Below are 19714 nucleotides of genomic sequence, written 5' to 3' on the forward strand. Positions count from 1 at the left end.
CTTTTCTCTGCAGTATCGTAACTTAGTGGGCAGCGGGTTGAGGAGGGAGATGGGATCCAGTGCATCCTCTGCCTCTGCCAGGGGGTGGCTGCAATCAGGGAAAATACCTGTCCCCAGCCAACAGCAGGACGAAATGAGCTGTGCATTTTGTTCCATGTGAAAAGCACCGTTTCTCCCCTTGGAACCTGTGGCTGCTCCTTGTACACAGCTGCACTCGGAGCAGGTGTGTGAGACGGCTCGGAGGCAGACAGTCCACAGAGCACGGCAAGGAGGGCTGGGGTAAACCTTCACAGCCTGCACCCTTTGGAGGGCTGGAGCAGGAATTCCCATTTTTCATGTAACTTGCACCAGCTCAATGCAAGTGAAGGTGATGGGTGCCCTGGTGCTTCCCCCTTGGGGTGCTGAGGTGCCTTGAGCTGCTGCCAGTTGCCTTTCAGGTTAAAGCATTCAAAAATTGTGATAGGAGAAGGAGTACTGGGTTCAAAGTGAAAGAGGGGAAATTTAGGTTAGATACATACAAGAAATTCTTGGCTGGGAGGGTGGTGAGGCCCTGACACAGGTTGCCTAGAAAAGGCTGCCTTATCTCTGGAAGTGTTCCAGGCCAGGTTGGATGGGGCTTGGAGCAACCTGGTCTAGTGGAAGGTGTCCCTGCCCATGGCAGGGGATTGGATTGAGACAGTCTTTAAGGTCCCTTCCAACCCAAACCACTCTGTGATTCTATAATTCTAAAACTGAAAAAGAAGTTGGTGGCACTATATGCAGAGGTTGGTGATATCCTGCTCCACCGCTGGAGCACACCAGACTCCCAGCTGCCGGGGAGCAGCTTTGATATGGATAGCCATGACTTGCTCCAAAGGAACTCTTTTCCATGCCATGAACCTGTTTTGCAGTGGGTGCTTTGCCCGTGATTCAGTAAAGCCATAGGAATGAATTTATTAATGTATTCTGTTTCCTTTACACAAAGTCTTCTTCAAAGTTCCTTGGATTTACCATGGGGAAAACATGGCAAGAACATGTAAGAGGAGATCGCTGAAAACTGAAGAACAGAGTGTTCACCTTGAGCCAGATGGGACTGCCCACCATATGGATTGAGTTGGCTAAGGCAGAAACCTGGGGAATGCAGAGGTGGGGGGTAATTTTTAGGACTTTCATTCCAGGGTCCATTGATTATAACCCTGTTAAGAGGCCGATGCATGCGACTTTTAAGTTATTTTGTTAACTAAGTGTAGGCAATGGATGTGTCATGCTAACAACCATAATTGCTGGTGTGTCTAACACAGTATGTAAGTACAGTAGAGTGAATTTAAAAGGTTGTGGTAATCTAAGAATGTTAAAAGGGAAATGTGTGCCTGAGGGGCGTGGGGGTTGGGGAGAAAAACGACTTACTTGACATTCACTGTCTTCCTCCCAGCTCCTTTGCTAAAGTAGGAACAGAATCGGAACAAAAAAATGTTTGTTTTACAGCTGTACCAAGTTACGGCGTGGACTCGTGCTCCCCCCTCCTCTCCCACTTGCATCAAGTACATCCTGTACTTTTGGCAACATGTTGACTGGATATTTAAAAGCTGTGAACTGTTCTGAAAGTTTCACATACTGGGTTATGGGCCATGTGTGTTTGATCAAAATTCAATTACTGCACTGTACCATGCTTGGAAACCTATCATCCCAAGTTATGAAGTATGACGAAATAGGCTAATCTAATTGGTTCAGTATGGGAGCAGTATCAACCAAGCTTGTTATGATAAATAGCTTCCTGTGTTAAAGGTTCTCTAGAGCTTAAGTATCTTGGCTCACCTCCCTCAACAAAATAAGAATAGTGTTCCCTGGGAACAGTTACATCACTGTCCCTCTCCTACATTCACAATTAAAGGTTTGTGGATTTCTTTTCATCTTGCTATTCCTTGAATAGATAAACCATGGCCATCTACCCCATTCCCCACTTCCATTTCCTCTCACTTTCCTCAGGTTGGGTCATGTCATGCTAACCCTGAGTCTGCCTGTTCCACCACACGGCTTGAACACGCTGGAAGTGTTCAAGGCCAGGCTGGATTGGGCTTGGAGCAACCTGGTCTAGTGGAAGGTGTTGGAATGAGATGATCTTTAAGGTCCCTTCCCACCCAAACCATTGTGGGATTCTATAATTCTGAGGCAAGCTTCACCAGGATGCCAAAACCCACCCTGGGCCAAGGCTGGGGTTTGTGTGCTGCTGCATCAGTATATGTGATGTGTCTGTTTGGATTTGGATTTTTGATGTTAAGTTAAACATGGAAGCACTTTTAATATTTCTGAGCATCTAATAAAAGAACTTTTGTACAGTGAGTTCCGCACCTATGGATTATCTTCTTGAAGCTGAAATTTTAGGTCATCAGTAGGCAAATCCAGTGTGCAAGTGCTGGATTATGGCTAGGGAAGGACTATGTTCTAAGCCTGGATTTGTAGTCACTAAATTTGGCACTAAGTCAGTGAGCTGTCTCCCATGAGATGATACTGGCTTCATGATTTTATCTGGTCCATCTTTGGCAAGAAGTACTTAGCTCGGATTTTGATGTCACAGTAATAGACAGTGTCAAGGGGGAAAAAAAAACCCACATGGAAAAGTGGCTCCTTATGCTCTGGCAATTCAATTTTTTCCTTTCTTGAACCCCCCCACCATGTGCCTCCTAACTCAAATATCACCTTGAGGCAAAATAATTGTATGATGATCATTTTACAACACAGAACTTAGGCCTGATATTGCAAGGGCCTGTAGCTTTAGTAAGTGTTTTCCCAAGAATAAAGTTATTCACTTACTTAAGGACTGGTAGAATGAGTCCTTATGTAAGTGAGTCTTCGAATTAGCCCCAAGACTGCCTAATACCTGGATTAAGCCTGTATGGTGATTAATGCCTATTTACTATATCTGTTATCCCACTGCATTTTGCTCTTCAGCCTTGATTAAGCCCTTTGCTTTACCATTTAAAATGTCCTGCTTAACCTTCTGCTTACAAACGTACACAGTGCTGAGGTCTGCACTTTTAACTAGCAAAAGTTCTACCATAAATAATAGCATTTAATTTGAAAGTGCAACAGCTACAGTCACCACTTGATTAAATGACAAAGAACAGCAACAGCAAACTGGGGAACATAGAGTTTTTCACAGCCAATGTCTATGTCCACGTAAGAGAAAAAAAATACACTTTCCTGCTGCTGATTAGCACTTTCTTTGCAGGTCTTTATTTTACATGTTTATAGAAAATTATTGTCGAAAGAGCCTAAACAGTGACTCTCTGTGATTTCCCCAAATATGTTTTGAAGGAGATAAACTAGATTAATCTCTCTTTATAAAGTTCCCACAAGAAAGCTCACAGACACAGTAGCTTTACCTTCAAAAATAGAATGTGACTGTAGGCACTTATGCTAATCTCTTTTTTGGCAAATCAGCTTTTTTGTATTGAATCTTGCTTGATTGAATAGCACTGGAGCTGCCAGAGTAAATGCTATTATCAATGTACAGTAATTAAGGAAATAGTCCTTGTCACTCCAACAGTGTCCAGGCAGTGCCTTCTGTAATAAAGTTAAATGATAAAGAAACCTCTTCAAGGTGTAGATATTGGACCAGAGGAGCTCTTGACATGCAGGGAAATAACACAGTTTGGAATTACAGGTGGTGGGGAAAGTATAAATGCCCATGGAATTCATGCTAAATGCATGTTTGATGCTAAATACCTAAATAGATTCTCAGCACTAAAACATATAATTGTTTAATTTGTCGTGTAATTTCCTGACTCAGGGCAGTTGAGCATCTCCCAGTCTCCACCCTTAAAAAATGTGTGTGAAGGAGAGGAGAGGGGGGAGACCCTTCCATCATTCAGCAACTTCAAAGATCTTTTCCCCCTTCAGGCAGGAGCCTGCACGAATGATAAACCTTGCTTTAAGATCAGCAGAGCCCGGCTCTGCCAAATCCATTTGGGGAGAGAATTTCAGTAAAAAGGACTTGTCATTCTTTCCCCCGCCCTCCTGTTTCACTTGAAACTTTACAGCCTGGAAGTCCTTCGGTGGATCGGGATTGTTCCTGCAGCACTCGAACGGGGAGATTCCCCAAGGAGAGAGAAAGAGAAAAACCTTTGAATGTCTTCTGCATTAAAACCATATCACAGGCACCAAGGAATGTAAAATATAGTAAAGCAGGGTAATTTTCAGGTTCCAGAAATGATGTTTAATAAGCAGGGAATGCTAGTGGATGCTACTGGAGGTTTCTCAGTGCTGCTCAGCTTGTTGCAGTGCTCTGGCCTACGACATGCTGAGCTCTGCACTTGAGAGCAAAGAGCTTTTGTCCAACCAAGGTACGTGCAGGAGAGATGTTGTTTAATGTGTAATAAATAACAAGGGGAGGTATTTAATCAAGCGTGCCGGGAAATACTGCTCTAGTCCAGACATACACATTTCAAAAGGTACAGCTTGGAGCGAAGGCTCGAAGGGATGTAAAGGGACAGCGTGAGGCTGCTAAATTTCATCCCACTACTCATAAGACACACACAGAATTCCAACCCCCGTGCTGCTGTTCCCCAGCAGTCTGTGTCTTATCTAAACTCTGTATAATAATTTTCATTTTTCATAAATCTGGCAGTTTTGCTCAGGCGTATATTATCGAGGGTTTTAACATTCCCTGCATCGCTCCGCTCTAACGCATTGACATTCTGAAGGCTGGGCATCGTAACCTCGCCATTAAATCTTTGACACAATGAAGTGTCTTCTAAATAAATTCAGAGGGATCGATCCAATGAACTTCGGCTGCACCTTTTCAATTATTTTTTAAAGATGGAAGTGTTTTGTGCATATTGAGCTCTGGATTTGTGGGGCTGGGAGAGGGGGGGAACCATGTCTCGGGCATGGACCTGAGCTCTGCTCGAGCAGGAGCTTATGGAAACACTTGGAGGGGAACGAGCACATGAGCTGTTCCCATGCTTCCAGCATGACTCTGAACTTCTGGATCTGGGCCTCTTTTCTGTTGTATGTAAAACATTAATGTTCTGCATATTGTTCCAAAATATTTCGTTTTTTGCATTCCCATAGCTTGACCTTCAGAACCATCAGCTTGAATCCAAGCAGAAGCACTTTGGTGAGAATTAAAGAAAAAATGATAGCCCAGGCAGCAGGTTTTTAATTGAGGCATGCCAAATACCAAAGGCAGATGCTTTTTCATTCTGTAGCTCCTGGATACGCCGTCTACTTTTCAGTTTCAAGGACAAAGGAAACACTTACCCAATTAGATGAGGCATGAGATTGTGACATACGGGCTCTTTCGTTAAATAAAAACAATGTTAGAAAAAGATATTTGACCTTAAGTCAATAAGTGCTATTAAAATAATGAATACTCCATAAATCCAGCCATACACACAGCCCGCTTTGGGAACTGGGCTGTTTCTCTCACAGAGAAGGCTGTGAGACCACACGGGACAAAGCCCCACACAACTCCCTTGGCCAAATGGCATTCTGAAGGCCTTGCTTTTCAAACAGGATAGACAGAGGTGTAAGCCAATTACACTGTGAGGCTGACTTCTGCTATGTCCTCCCTCTGACATCTCTATCGAGTCAGCCTGGATGATACCGAACATGATCTGGTTGTTAGAACAGCTGGATTTCCCCCACACACTCAGCAGAGCTGAGGGAATCTCTTGCTCCTCTTACCAGGCTCATAGGAGCCGATTTTTTAATGGGAACATGGTTTGCCCAATGTAATGTGGCTTTTGTCTGCTGAAGTCAGGAGATGGTTAATGCTTTCTACACTCACACCTGAATCTGAAGAATCCTAGAGGCCCACTTGAACTGCTTTACGAGGAGCATCACACACCTTTGCCAGAAGCGGGATGCATCAGGATTTGCCTTGTTTCTGTATCTGGAGATGGGGGCAATAGTTAAACTTCAGAATAATTACAGCTCTGCTGTCTCCTGCATCAGAGCTGGGATGTGTGTGCTTTATCCTCTACTAGGCAGCAGGAAGTGTTGACTGATAATCATGGTGAGTTTGTGATCCTCCAGAAGAACGAAGAGCCTCCTCCATCCTCTGTCCATTGTTCCTACTGTTAGCTTTACCGAAAGTATTGAAATTAGAATTGTACCATCACTGCACAGAGGATTGGAGTCTCAGGTGCTGGGAATTAACGTTGCCTGTTTAATTACATCAGTGTGCAGTCGGAGCTGCTAGCTGTCCTTTTTCATAGTGTTGCAATTGCAATCTCACATCAAACTGGGTGGGGGGCTGAGTGATACTGGAACAAATGGGAGTGACTGGAAAAATTGCTCTTGTTCTCCCAGACAGGCCCAGCTGCCATTTTGATTTCTCTCCACCTTGGTGGCTGTCCCTGGCCCTCTGCAGCGTCGCTCCTGCTCACATTACTGCAGAGCCATTAGTTATGTGTGACACCTAAAGGGGCCTCAAACAGTGTTCCCGGTGACAATTCAGGATGCCTGAACCCCTGGTGATTCTGGACCTTGAACTGTTCCTGGTCCCAGCTGCAGTGCAGATCAGGCTGGAAGCTGCATCTGTGCCTGTTGGCGAGGTCCCAGCCAAGGGCAGTCATAGCACCGCCACAGCAAGAGCACTGATGCCAATCCCCACCAGTGGGAACCCCACAGAGAAAAAGAAAAGAGGAACAGCAGGAGGAAGTATTCATGGAGCTCTTGGAGATCGTAGAATCCTGAAATGGTTTGGGTTGGAAGGGACCTTAAAGACCATCCAGTGCAACCCTCCTGCCATGGGCAGGGACACCTTCCACTAGACCAGATTGCTCCAAGCCCAATTCAACCTGGCCTTGAACACTTCCAGGGATGGGGCAGCCACAGCTTCTCTGGGCAACCTGTGCCAGGGCCTCACCACCTTCACAGGGAAGAATTTTTTCCTAATATCCAATCTAAATCTACCCTCTCCCAGCCCAAAGCCGTTGCTGCAGATGAAGCGATGATGCTTCTCATCTCATCTGCAGGAGCAGCAGTGTGTCACACTGTATCTCTGGTCCACTACATCCCAGTGTCCAGCAACATGCAGGAACAGCCTGTTCCTCCTGCCACCCACAGAGCTGTCTGCACCCAAAACACTGCTGAGCCTCCCTGGACCCCTCTCCCCTGGACCAGGAGCTGAGATCAATGACATGGCTTAACTTCAGGCTCTGATGCCTTGGGCCAGCTCAGCACTGTCACCACTGAGCCAAAAGCTCGTGTAATCACATTACTGTTGCTGTCATTGCTTTTAGGAGAGTCTGTACAGAGTTCTTTACTTCTGCAGTTTGCACACCCATAAAAACCATATGGAATACAGGGAGGTGAGGAAGAAACACCATGAATTTTCATCATATTGATATTTCTGGCCCAATTTACATCGTGACCATGTCCTTGATGATGAGGAGCAATAAATACCCTCTGTCAGGCTCATATTGCGATGGATGGGAGAGAAAACAGCGACTCGAAGGGTGTCACATTCTGGAAACCTGACCTGGGAAGAAGGATCCACAATTAACGAGATGGGTAAGAGAGTCTCAATTATCATAAAAAAAAGCGCGTGCCAAACAGTTTTAAAATATCCCACGCATTATTGATGAATTTTCTGTTGATGAAAGAATTCGAAGGGGTGATATTTGCATTCTGGACAGAGAGGGAGCAGATCTATAGTGCAACTCTCAATAAATACATTGCTGCAGTAAACTTCTTTAGCACTTTGCAATTCACATCTGATCTCTGCTGACCTTTTTTTTTCTCCTAATTAAACCTTTAGCTTGCAAATGAGCCATTTCCTACATCAAACTGGGAGATGGCAAAGGAGGAAATTCTACCCGCGATTTATAGGAGCTGCTGGTGACCTAACTGTCTATCACAACCTGTTCTAATTGATTTCTCTTTGAATTAAATTTGTCCAATTACTTACTCCTAGGTGAACAAAGATGAGACTATCCTTAAAAGCTGTTGTGCCGGTGGCAGCAAGCAAAGCTGGGTGTATGCAGTGGATAGAAGAGAACAACCCATTTTGTGCGCGTAAGAAGATGAAGGCCAAGTGCCTCTAGCACCCAAAACCTCTAGTTGCCTCATCCAGGTGTTTTCCCAGAGCAATGTTTGTTTGAAGAGACTGGTTTTGATAACTTATACTGTGTCCCTGCCCTTGGCACGGGTTGGAACAAGATGACCTTCAAGGTCCCTTCCAACCCGAAGCATTCCAGCATTCTATGATTCTATGTTGCCATTCACCTGCACCCACCAGCAATGGGAGCAGTGGCCAAGCAACCGCTGCTCTCCCAACCTTCCTTTGGATAGACAACAAAAAACTATGCTAAACACTTTCCAACATGGTGCAGAAATACTATTTTGAAACAAAAAAAACCTTCCCCAAGCCCCAGCTGTGGGATTGTAAAGGTGGGGGAATCACAGCCCAGTGACATGAGGGAAGAATCCCAGCTGAGAAAATTCTGGGAAAATGCTGCAAATGTCTTTTCCTTCATCCATGTGAGTTGTGGGAAGGCTTCAGAGTGGGGTCCTGAGGGAAGAAGGGACTCCTAAAAAGATTTACATGTGGGATCTTTGTATTGTCCTTCCTGTCCTTTCTTAATATGGAAAATCAACCCATTTCCCTGCATGGAGAAATGGAGGCTGGTTGGCAACCATGGGGATGGCGTGTGGGGAGCTGTGGTAGGTTCATGTGTTTTTGTTAAGATGCATGTTTCCTAAATAAATAAACACTGTATTCCCTGTGAGGGTGTTCCTCAAGCCACAAACCTCCCCTTTGGGGTCCCCTTGGCTTCCCTGGATGGGCTGAAGGGGTGCCCATGGCCCCCTGACCAAGCCCCCAGTGTTCCACAAGCTGTATCCCTGTTCCTCCATGCACAAGTCCCATCAGCAATCACCTCAGTTCAGGGGGTTAAAATTTATTAACTGAAAATCAATCAGAATAAAAAGAGTCCTGTGTGCTGCAGGACACAACAGACCCCCTGACAGCCATCACTGCACTGCAGAAGGAGCCACAGCACCCGGTGGTGGCTGCGTGTCACCAGCCAGCTCAGAGCTCATAGAATATTAAAGCTTTGGAGGCAAAATGGCCAGTGACACTTAGCTGGACCTGGAGCAAGCAAACAGTGTCATTCCTCACATGGCTGTCCCACTGCTGGGGTTGCCAAGCTCTGCAGACACACTGAACCCTGCACAGGGATGGCAGCAGAGAGGAAAGTTGTGGAGACGCCGGCAGCCACGTGAATGAACTTGGGAGATGAATACTCCTCTTTTTCCATCAACACCTTTCAAGTAGACTGGGAAGAAAGGAAAAGGAAAAAAAAAATCTAAGAAAAGGACATAATTATGGGAAGGGGATGAATCAGGGTACTTTTCTGTGGGCACACAAGAGGCCTTGGTCACCCCAGGAGCCACCAGGGCAGTGTGTGCTTGGAAATTAAAAGCATTCTTGGAGCAGGGGAAAAAAGAAAAATCTGTGTAAAGTGATTTAATTCTGGCCAATGAGCTGGGTAAAAGCTTTATTTGCTAGAAAAATGATTTAATGTGTAACATGGGTAACTTAAGTTCATAAGGACTGGGTGTGCTGGCAACATCAGGGAAGGCAGAGGTTGGATCCCTGTTGGCATCAGGAACTAATGAGATGCCCAGGGAGGTCTTAGCCCAGATTCTCTCGTGGTGCGGAGGGAGATGCTCCCAAAGCGAGGCTGTGGGCAAGGGATGGTGCTCACAGGGGGATGTGCCCCCCCTGCACCCCACTGGGTTTATCTGATAACTTGTGATTTCTGACAATTTATAATCTATAGGGAGACCTTAGAGCCCCTCCCAGTGCCTGAAGGGGTTCCTAGAGAGCTGAAGAGGGACTTTGGACAAGAGTCTGGAGTGACAGGACAAGGGGCAATAGATTCCCACTGCCAGAGGGCAGGGTTAGATGGGATATTGGGAAGGAATTCTTCCCTGTGAGGGTGGTGAGGCCCTGGCACAGGTTGCCCAGGGAAGCTGTGGCTGCCCCATCCCTGGAAGTGTTCAAGGTTAGATTGGATGGGGCTTGGAGCAACTTGGGATAGCGGAAGGTGTCCCTGCCCATGGCAGGGGGTGGAATGAGATGATCTTCAAGGTCCCTTCCAACCCAAACCATTTCAGTATTCTATGATTTCCAACTATGGAAGTTCCCCTGGGCTGGGGCTGTGAGCCACACCTCTGCTCAGACAGCTAATCTCAAAAAGGGTGGTGTTTTTACTCAGATCATCACTCATCCTGGGTGAAGCAGATCCCTACCAATTACTCTGCCAGAGGAAAGATCCTGGTAACTAATTCTGCTTGTGGATGGGAGGATCTCAAGGCACTCTGAAGCACTAACAAGGCTGCCAAGACCCCGTCGAGCCCTTCTGGGTGGCATTTTAACGTTGCTGACATTTTCCACGTTCCCCCTCCTTGGTCTTCTGGCTGTGATATAAATTTTCTTGGAGTTCTGCTCTGTTATTTGCACGCATCTACATGCTGTTTGTTTTTACACAGTGACCTACATAACTCATTTTAATACGTACCAAGGTGGCAGCTTTGGGCTGGAGGGGTGTTGGTGGGATGCAGCAGCTCAGCTGCAAGGAATCCATCATTTCTCTGTTTTGGGAGAGGCAATGGGGGCAATGGCATCCCCTCCTGTCACTGTCCTGCTAAAGCCCTCCGTGCTGGTGGAAATAGTGTCAGGCAATTTCCATTGGTTGCCAAACCCATGGATGAACTCTTCTTAACTGCCAATTTTAACAAAATATTAATTTTTAAATTTAATTTGTCTCCTCTGTTCTCTTCCCTGTTTGCTCCTTGTGAGATAATGATTCCTCTTAGCCAAAACACAGCGCTGCTCCAGGACCCCCCAACTGTGAGAAGGGTGGGGGGGGTTCCCTCAGGTCACACAGTTCCATATATGTGGGAATATGTATTTTCTTCTGCAATTTGTCCATTGCAGAGCCATCAGGATGGGCTGCAGAGTTACTGAATCTGCCTCTTCTTCACTTAATATTAAATATTAGCAATTAAATATTAATAAATATTATGTGAAATGGAGTTTGCTCTGATTTGGGAAAGTCATAGAATGGTTTGGGTGGAAAGGGACCTCAATGCTCATCCAGTTCCAACCCCCTGCCATGGGCAGGAACACCTTTCCCCAGACCAGGTTGCTTCAAGTCCTGTCCAACCTGGCTTTGGACACTTCCAGGGATGGGGCAACCACAGCTTCTCTGGGCAACCTGTGCCAGGGCCTCACCACCCTCACAGGGAAGAATTTCTTTCTAATACCTAAACCTACTCTCTGTCACTTTAAAGCCATTCCCCCTTGTCCTGTCACTGCAGGTCCTTGTGATATTCTCCAGTCTGGATGTTTCTGGCAACTCCACCATACCTGTGCTCCTGGCTGGTGGAGCAGTCCCAACCCAGCCCTTCCCCAGCCTCTGAGAGTTCATCCTTTGCAGGTAGTTTACCCTTTCAGAGCAGCCCAAGGGCTATCCCTGATCCTCCTTAGCCAAAAAATAATAATAAGCCCCATGCTACTATATTTTGGCAGGGTCTTGGCCCCAGTGCCTTGAGCAATGGCTGGAGAGAGGAGCTGGCCCCATGCCTGGTCCTGCTGCAGACACTCTGAATGCCGTGTGTCCTTCATCTGGCCCATTTCAGCTGTAATTGCAACAGCCTGAACCACCACACGGCTTTCTGTGCTGATATTTCATGACATTTTATGTACATAATCTGCATATGTTATTTTTAGCAAACTTTCTCCCTGGGACAGCCTCATGTGCACCACATCTTGTTCCCATGAACATGTGCTGCAGTTGGGAGAGGTTTGCTTATTTTTCTGATTTTTAGAATTTTTTTCTCAGTCAAGACAGGTTTTGAATTGCAGAAGCAACACACAACCCCCACCATATTTTTCTTTCTTTTCACAAGGCTGTTTAAAAGAGGGATAAAAAAACCCAAAAGCAAAGGCAAGCAAGGTGGTCCAGCTCCTGTTTCCAGGCATTTGCTTACTTGAGATGCTCTGGGGTGAGTTAGCATCACCCTCCAAAAGAAATAGCATCCTTCTTGGGTGGAAATAGCATTGTTCTTGGTGGAAATAGCATAATTCCTGTGGAAATATCATCATTCTTCGTGGAAACAGAATTGTTCTTGGTGGTAATGCATCATTCTTGGTGGTAAAAGCATCATTCTTGGAGGAAGTAGCATCGTTCTTGGGTATTTTGGGAACAAGACAATTCCTTGGTCTTTGCTGGGAATGGTTTGCTGTGGCTCATGGAGCTGCTGGCATGTGTGGGGCTGCAGTGAGCATTGTCCTTTTGGGTGTTTTTTAGGAACTGTGGCTCCAAACTCCATGCATGTGGGAGATGCACTTCTTGCCTGGAGACTCTCAGTCCCTTGGCAGGGAAAATCCTGAACTTTGAAACTTAGGTCTACCTTAACTGTTTGGTGGAGAAGATGTTCCCTAAGAAAATGGTGTTTTACTAAATTCAAAGCAATTGTGGAAATCTGCTGGTTGGAACGTGAATGCTGGCCTTGGGAGGACACTTTCCCATGTGGTCTGTACAGGAAGGAGGTGGTCCATGCAAGGAGGGTGGTGTCCATGCGGGGAGGATGGGGTGGTCCATGCAGGGAAGATAGCATCAGAGAATGGTGCCAGATGCTTTCCAGGGGTGCCCAGTAACAGAATGAGGAGAAATGACCATAAACTAAAACACAAGAAGCTTCACCTCAACATGAGGAAGAATTTCTTTATGTGGAGGGTGGCAGAGCACTGGAGCATTCTGCCCCCAGGGAGGGTATGGCGTCTCCCTCTCTGGAGACATTTCAAACCCACATGGACACATTCCCGTGCCACCTGCTTAATTAAGGGAATTGGAATGGAGGATTTCCAGAGGTCTCTTCCAACCCAAATACTTCTGTGGAACTGTGAAACTCCCTGCCCTGGTGCTACCTGTGCCATCAGACAGGGAGAGTTTGTAAAACATAGGAGAAGAATTTGTTTAACTTTGGGTCTCACTTGGCCACCTTCCCAACAGTCCTGTGCCTGGTGCCCCAGAGCAGGAGGAGCAACATGACCCACAAATCCATCCTGGCTCCTCTGCTCCTGCACGTGCCGGCTGTCTCTGATGGTACCCCTGAACCCAGGGATACAGCAGGGACATGTGGTGACACATGGCAAAGCACAACCTTGAACAGCACCCGCTGCAAGCAGCATTGGGCAGCGGCATGAGCTCCACACAACACAGCTGGATGCCGGTTAAAAGCTCTTCCCGAGCGCTTGGAGCAACGAAACCTCTTTTTTTCTGAGTCCTCGTTGCGTCCTAATGAAGGAATAAAATAAACATTTGGTAACAAATCCAGCATATGGTTATTGTTTGCTGCAAGGACAGGGGAAAACATGACTCCATAGCTGGGCGAAAAGGCTGCAGCTGCACTATCGCATTACCGCGCTTTATTTAATAAACCCTCGTCCTGCCAGCCTTAACGAAATTTCTCCTTCCCCTCCAGCCCTCAGAGGTGGTTTTGGTGCCTTCTGCCGCGATGGCCACGGCAGGGTCGCATGTGCCCTTCGTTAGCCGAGGAATCTGCTTTCAATTCTGGCCCTTCAGATTGTATTTTCACAGTGATTCATTAGTCAGCGAATGCTGACAAGCTGCTGTAAGTGTGCCATCTCCCGCATTGTTTATATGCAAGTGCAGCGCCCAAAATGATTTATTTAGGTTTTAATTAAAATTTGTGGATAGACCAGTGAGTTTTAGCAGTGCCGGTTCTAATTTGCGGTTGCAAAGGCAAAAAAATAAAAAAAATCAATAGGCTTGTAGCATTTATATTTTTAGAGTTACCTCGGGCAGTGGTGACCTGCTGGTCACTGGCCCCAGCTGTACCACCTACAGTAGGCAGAGATGTAACACCTTTGGTTCCCACATCAAGGAACACACCTGGAATTCCTCTAGCAGGTAAATTGGTGCCCCGTGAGTGATGTCCTGATGACCCCAACACCGAACTGAGCCCTGAGCAGATGTAGAACTGCAAAAATTTAAGGGCATATCACAGAGTCACAGACTGGTTTGGGTTGGAACGGACCTTGAAGATCATCTCCACCCCTTGCCATGGACAGGGACACCTTCCACTGTCCCAGATTGCTCCAAGCCCTCTTCAGCTGGCCTTCAACACTCCCAGGGATGAGGCAGCCACAGCTTCTCTGGGCAACCTGTGCCAGGGCCTTACCACCTTCACAGTCAAGAATTTCTCCCCAATATCCCATCTAACCCTGCCCTCTGGCAGTGGGAAACCATTCCCCCTTGCCCTGTCTTGTCCCTCTCAGGCACTGGAAGGGGCTCTAAGGTCTCCGCAGAGCCTTCTCTTCTCCAGGCTGAACACTCCCACCCCTTCCATTTTGGCTCCAGAGCAGAGGGGCTCCAGCCCTCGGAGCATCTCCATGGCCTCCTCTGGAATTGCTCCAGCAGGTCCACGTCCTTCTTATATTTAATTATATTTAATTATACTTTAATTTAATTAATATCCTTCATATATTTAATTGCCTGTGCAGGATCACAGCAGCGCCCAGGAGGAAGATGGGGGAGGTGGCTGAGCCCTGAGGTCCCATGAGGAGGATGAGTGACTTGTTGCTTGAAAGAAGAAGTTATGATTTAAAAATACTTTGGAGGGTGTGGGTCACCTTCTCCAAAATAATCTTTGTGCTTTCCCCACTGCTACCATCTCTCATTTCCCCATTTATGTTTCTGGTAACTTTTCATGACTCCAAAAGAACAACTGGGAGTGGAAGGACAAAGAGTTTCTGGTGGGTGAGCTGGTGAAGCTTCAGGGGTATCTCTGCCCTCCTCACCCTGTGGAACCCTCTGAACCACCTCCCTGGGTGAGGGACGATGTGTTGCTCTTGCTGGATGGAGATTTTCTTGCTACTCATGACATTAAGATGAGTATTTATAAGTTGTCATAAAGCCCTAAGAGACTAAACTTGTGTTCCCCCTCCCCCAAATTATGAAAGTTAGAAGCCTTTCTTGGCCTAAAACCTCAGAGAAGTCTCAGAGAAGTCCCTGCTGTACCTGATGTAAATATGTATTAATTAAAGCACTTTGGAAATGCAGAGTATTGACCTAACAGGCCGTAATGGCTCTTCTTGAGCAATTACAATCTATCATCCAGCTCCAGACTTCGGGAGGGATTTTTTCGGAGGCGCGTTATTGACCTGATGGCCCCGGGCGGTTTCCTCCCTCGCACAGACCCTTCCTGCCCCAGGGCTTGCATCCTTCCCGGGGAAATCGTTAGAGAGGGAGGCCCTAAATCCCTTAAAATTAATAAATAGGATGTATTCCATCCTGCCCTATCCCTGCCATGCACCTCCTCTCCAACTCTCCATCACTGAGGGCACTTTTGAGACTTCCAACCTACCTGCAGACCCCAGGAAAGACCCAGAGAAAAATATTTATATATAAAAGAAAACCTTTGTGCTTTGCAGTGGTGGAAACCCTTCTCAAATATAGCATTTGTCTCCTGAGACTTACACCTTCTAATTTAATTTTCCTCTAAATCAAACAGTGTATTAATCCCCAATAGAAAACATGTTCCAGTTGCACAAACAATATTTAAATGGTATAATAGGGACATCTTTTATAAATACTTCTAACAAATAGTGAAAAAACCCAAATGTGTGGGCTATAATTAATAGAAATGCCAAGTGCCAGCTAACCAGGAAAACTCCAGCATCATAAATCTGCCCCGAGCCTTCTCACACATGCTGATGGATGGGGACTTGCAGCTTAAATATTTAACAATCAATAATTCAAATACCTATCCTACCCTACTAAATTTGTCACATTTATTTATAAATGCAACATCCAGCTGAAGTTTCTTTAAAAGTTGGGCCTCTTCCACCCAATAACAATATGCAAAATTTTGAAAGAGTGTTGGAAGGGAAAAAAAGGAGTCGGAATATGAAATTTCTGTGGGGAAATAAGGAACAATGGGGGGAAAAATCAAACCCCATATCCCAAAATAGTTGGCTGCATCTCCTTCACCCTAATGGGTTTGGATAATGCAATGTGCAGGCAGGTGCTGTGTCATATGAATCACATTTATAGGAACATTTTCCAATTTCTTCGCCGCCCAAGGCAGGGAGCTGCCGTTCATCCTCCACAGATGAATATTTCTGTGGCACAGGGTGGGCTGCGGCCCCTGCCCACACATTGCCTCCAGTCCAGAGCAAATCCTGCAAAACAATGAAAAACCCTGGAGAAAGGGATGGGTTTGGGCCTGACCTGAACTGCAGTGATGCTTTGCTTTGCCTTGTGGGAGGCTAGAGGGAGATATAAGTAAATAAGTAAGCAAATAAATACATGCTGGGTGCAGTGCTGCCAAGCGAGGGGATGATGATGATAATAATAACAAATGTTAATAAAAATAATAACGAAATTGGATCTTTCCAGTTTGCAGTACCAGCAGCCTGACGCTGTATCTCAAAGGTTTTTGGGAAAGCAGGATGACTGCGTGGTTTATCAGATGGGTCCTCTCCTTGCCAATGGCCCCCATAAAAATAACACCAATGGGGAAAGCTGTGCTCTGATTCCATTGATCTGGAGGAAGAGGAGGTGGCTCAGAGCATCCCACGTGCTGCTGGAGACTTGGCCATGCCTCCAGTTGCCTGTGGCACGGAGTGTTGCTTGGCCCCTGAGCATCATTGATTTCAAAGGAACACCAAATCTGACCCGAAAGGTCATGAAACTCCTGGATCCAAACTTCTGGAAGGATTTAAAAAACCCATGGATGAGGGGTGAGTGGTGTTGATCATGGTCCCTGTCCCCATCACAGTGTGCCTGTGGGCCCGAATTACAACGGTATAAATCTCTGTGGCAAATTTATTGCCAGAATTTATCAGCTCCAGTTTCTGAATAGCCAAGCAGTTAATTTTGAGATGAAGTGGTGCCATTTTCATCAATACCTGTGTGCTAAATGCCCATCAAAACATACAGCTGCAACTAATACTGTGTTGCTGAAGTAGTGAACCAATAAATATTTCTAGTCTTGGCTTGTTTTTGGCAGACATTGGACAAACCCACCACCTTGGTAGTATTTCCTGAGTCCTGTTCTTGATGCATCAACAGGAACATTTACATTTAAACAGGCAATTAAGTAGCCAGATCTCCTTCTGAGCAGAGCAAAGCACCCACGTTTCCTGGTCTAAACCCCACCCTGTGCTTTTTCCACTCCAAGTTTTTGATTTCTGTTAGTGGCTATTGCATATTCCTCTTGCGTCCTGAGCCAGGCTGACACATTTTGATAGCAATAAATAATAAATGGGATTTATTTCCTTAGATGCTGATGGAGACCTTTTCTCCTGCAGGAAGAAAGAGAAAGCGAGAAAGCAGGAGTGAAAGAAAAGGTGAAAGAAAAGGATGAGGAAAGCAGGAGATGGTCCCCAAGCCCTGGACAGTGCTTGCTCCACTCCTGGCACAGCTGTCACCCATGTGGGGCAGGATTCAGCTGCCCTTCTGCACCCTCCTCATTCCTCCACCAATCCCAGGGCAGCCTCAGCCAATGCCCTCAATAATAAAGGGAATAAGTAAATAATAGTGAATGATTTTTGTAGGGGGGCGGTGGATGAGAGCACAGGGAATGGGCAGTGGTGTGGAGTTGTTGGAGACGTGGCCATGGGCAACACCTTCCCTGTGTACTGTCACTGCACTTTTTTAAAAGCAGATTTTAATTTTTCTCTGTGTATTTGTGCAGTGATGTGCAGTAATGGGTCCCTATTCCTCCCATCCATCCTGGCACCTCCTGTGATCACAACCACTGCTTGAAGAAAGCATTCAGATCCTGCAGCCCCAAGGAACAGGCTGGACCATACCTGGCCTCACTTCCAAACCAAAGGGACACCACCACCATTTAGGTTGTTTTTGCAACCTCAAGATAAATTTTCTGCCCAGTTTGGGCAGTGGGCACAAGCTGAGCACCTCCACCCCGCCTCCTTCGCCCTCTTTCCTCCCAGTGCTTGCAGGGGCGAAAGGAGCAATGCTGCTGGCAAGCCCCTGCCTGGGGTACTGTGTTTTCTTTGAGGACAGATTTGGCTTTTCCTTACTGTCTAGTCTCCTTTATGAGAAAAAAAAAACAAGTTGAACAGGGTCCAAGCTGTCCTCAGCTGCCACACTGTGAATTGGTGCCAGCAGGGCCCATGTCTGAGGCAGTGACCAGGACACAGTGAGGGGCCCCTGGGGACAGTGACATTAGAGCTGTGCCCAGCCTGACCCTCCCACCCTGGCCTTGTAGCCAAAACCAAAACTCTGTGGAGGTGTGAGAAAGGAAATACCAGCAGTTTATGAGTGTCAGACAGCTATTTGTTACAAAACACTCATTTCCCTCCATATAAAATGGAAGAGCTGGTGCTGCAGCTGGTGCTGCCCAAGGAAGGGTTGAGGATCACGGTGGTCCCTGTCTTGTGTCCCCTGAGGCCATGTGACAGAGAGCTGCACCAACCCTTGCTTCTCACCCATCTCAGTGCTCTCTTTTAAACAGAAAACAGGTAGAATGGCTTAAATGCAAAAGAACTCTTTCTAAAAATATTAATTTCTGTACATATCTTCTAAGCAGAAGGTGTTGCAGAGTGAAAAACTTTGAAGGAAACTTTAAAGTTTGTAAAACCTAATTTTTTCTTGGTTTTGCCCAAAGAGTCTTGCAGAGAAGGGCAGCTCTTCTGGGTTTCAAGGTCAACCCCCACAGCCACGGCCAAAGCATAGCTGACGGCTGTACTAGGGCTCCTTGGAAATGCAGTAATATTTTTCTAGTTTAGCTAAATTTGAAGATATATTGCAGCATTTGCAGCATTTATTAATCTCCCTAGTCTTTCCTAGGAGTGCTTTGTGTCTTTACTTTGGATGATTTAATCTTCGGAGTTTTGCCAAGCATTAATCCGTTATTGTGCAAAGAATGATTCTGTGTGGTGGGACACCAACAACACAGGGAAGAATGGATGTGACAACAGTGACTCGATTTAACCAAATATCCCCATCCTTTGGGATGGAGCTGCCGCATGGGAGCCTGCCCAGGTCTGAGGGCTGGTACCAACCACCTGGAGAGGTCGATGCTGCAACCGGCAGCAATGCCCGCGGCCCTACAGCCGCATCCCACCCAGTGCCCAGTTGGAAGTAAATAACAACACAGCCTGTTAGCATTAGCAATTTTTTATTTTCCTTTTTTGTTGCATAGGAAATGCAGTACTTGCTTCCAGTAATTGTATTGTAATGTGAGAAGGTGGTAGCACTAATGGTTGAATACAAGAGTTAAACTAATCCACACCAGCTCAAAAAACCTGCGGAGACTTAGTTGAATAAGAATGGATGCCCACAGTGATTCTCAACCAATTACAATTTTTTTCACAGAACACAGTAAAACTAAAATGGTAACTATGAGAGTCAATACAAGTATACTAGAGGCACGAGGGGCCTGACTCATAAAAAAAATGAACACGACATGGTATTAACACGGGTGTCAAGTGAATTTGCAGCAGATCTTTCACACGGCCGGTAGAAATTTTAGCGCCCCAAATCTCAAACTGCCGCTGAGGGACTGGGCTGGGCCGATCCCAGGCAGCAGGGCAGGGCTACGGCAGAGCTCGGCTGAGCGGAGAACCCGCACAGACAGCCAAAATGGAGATTTCTCCTTGATTGTATTTCAAAAGGATTTCGTGGCCCTTTCCCCAAGGCAGCAGGGACACCGGCAACAA

This window comes from Corapipo altera, unplaced genomic scaffold (assembly GCF_003945725.1).
Source record: "Corapipo altera isolate COAL_440 unplaced genomic scaffold, ASM394572v1 57, whole genome shotgun sequence".
NCBI classification, from domain to species: Eukaryota; Metazoa; Chordata; class Aves; order Passeriformes; family Pipridae; genus Corapipo; species Corapipo altera.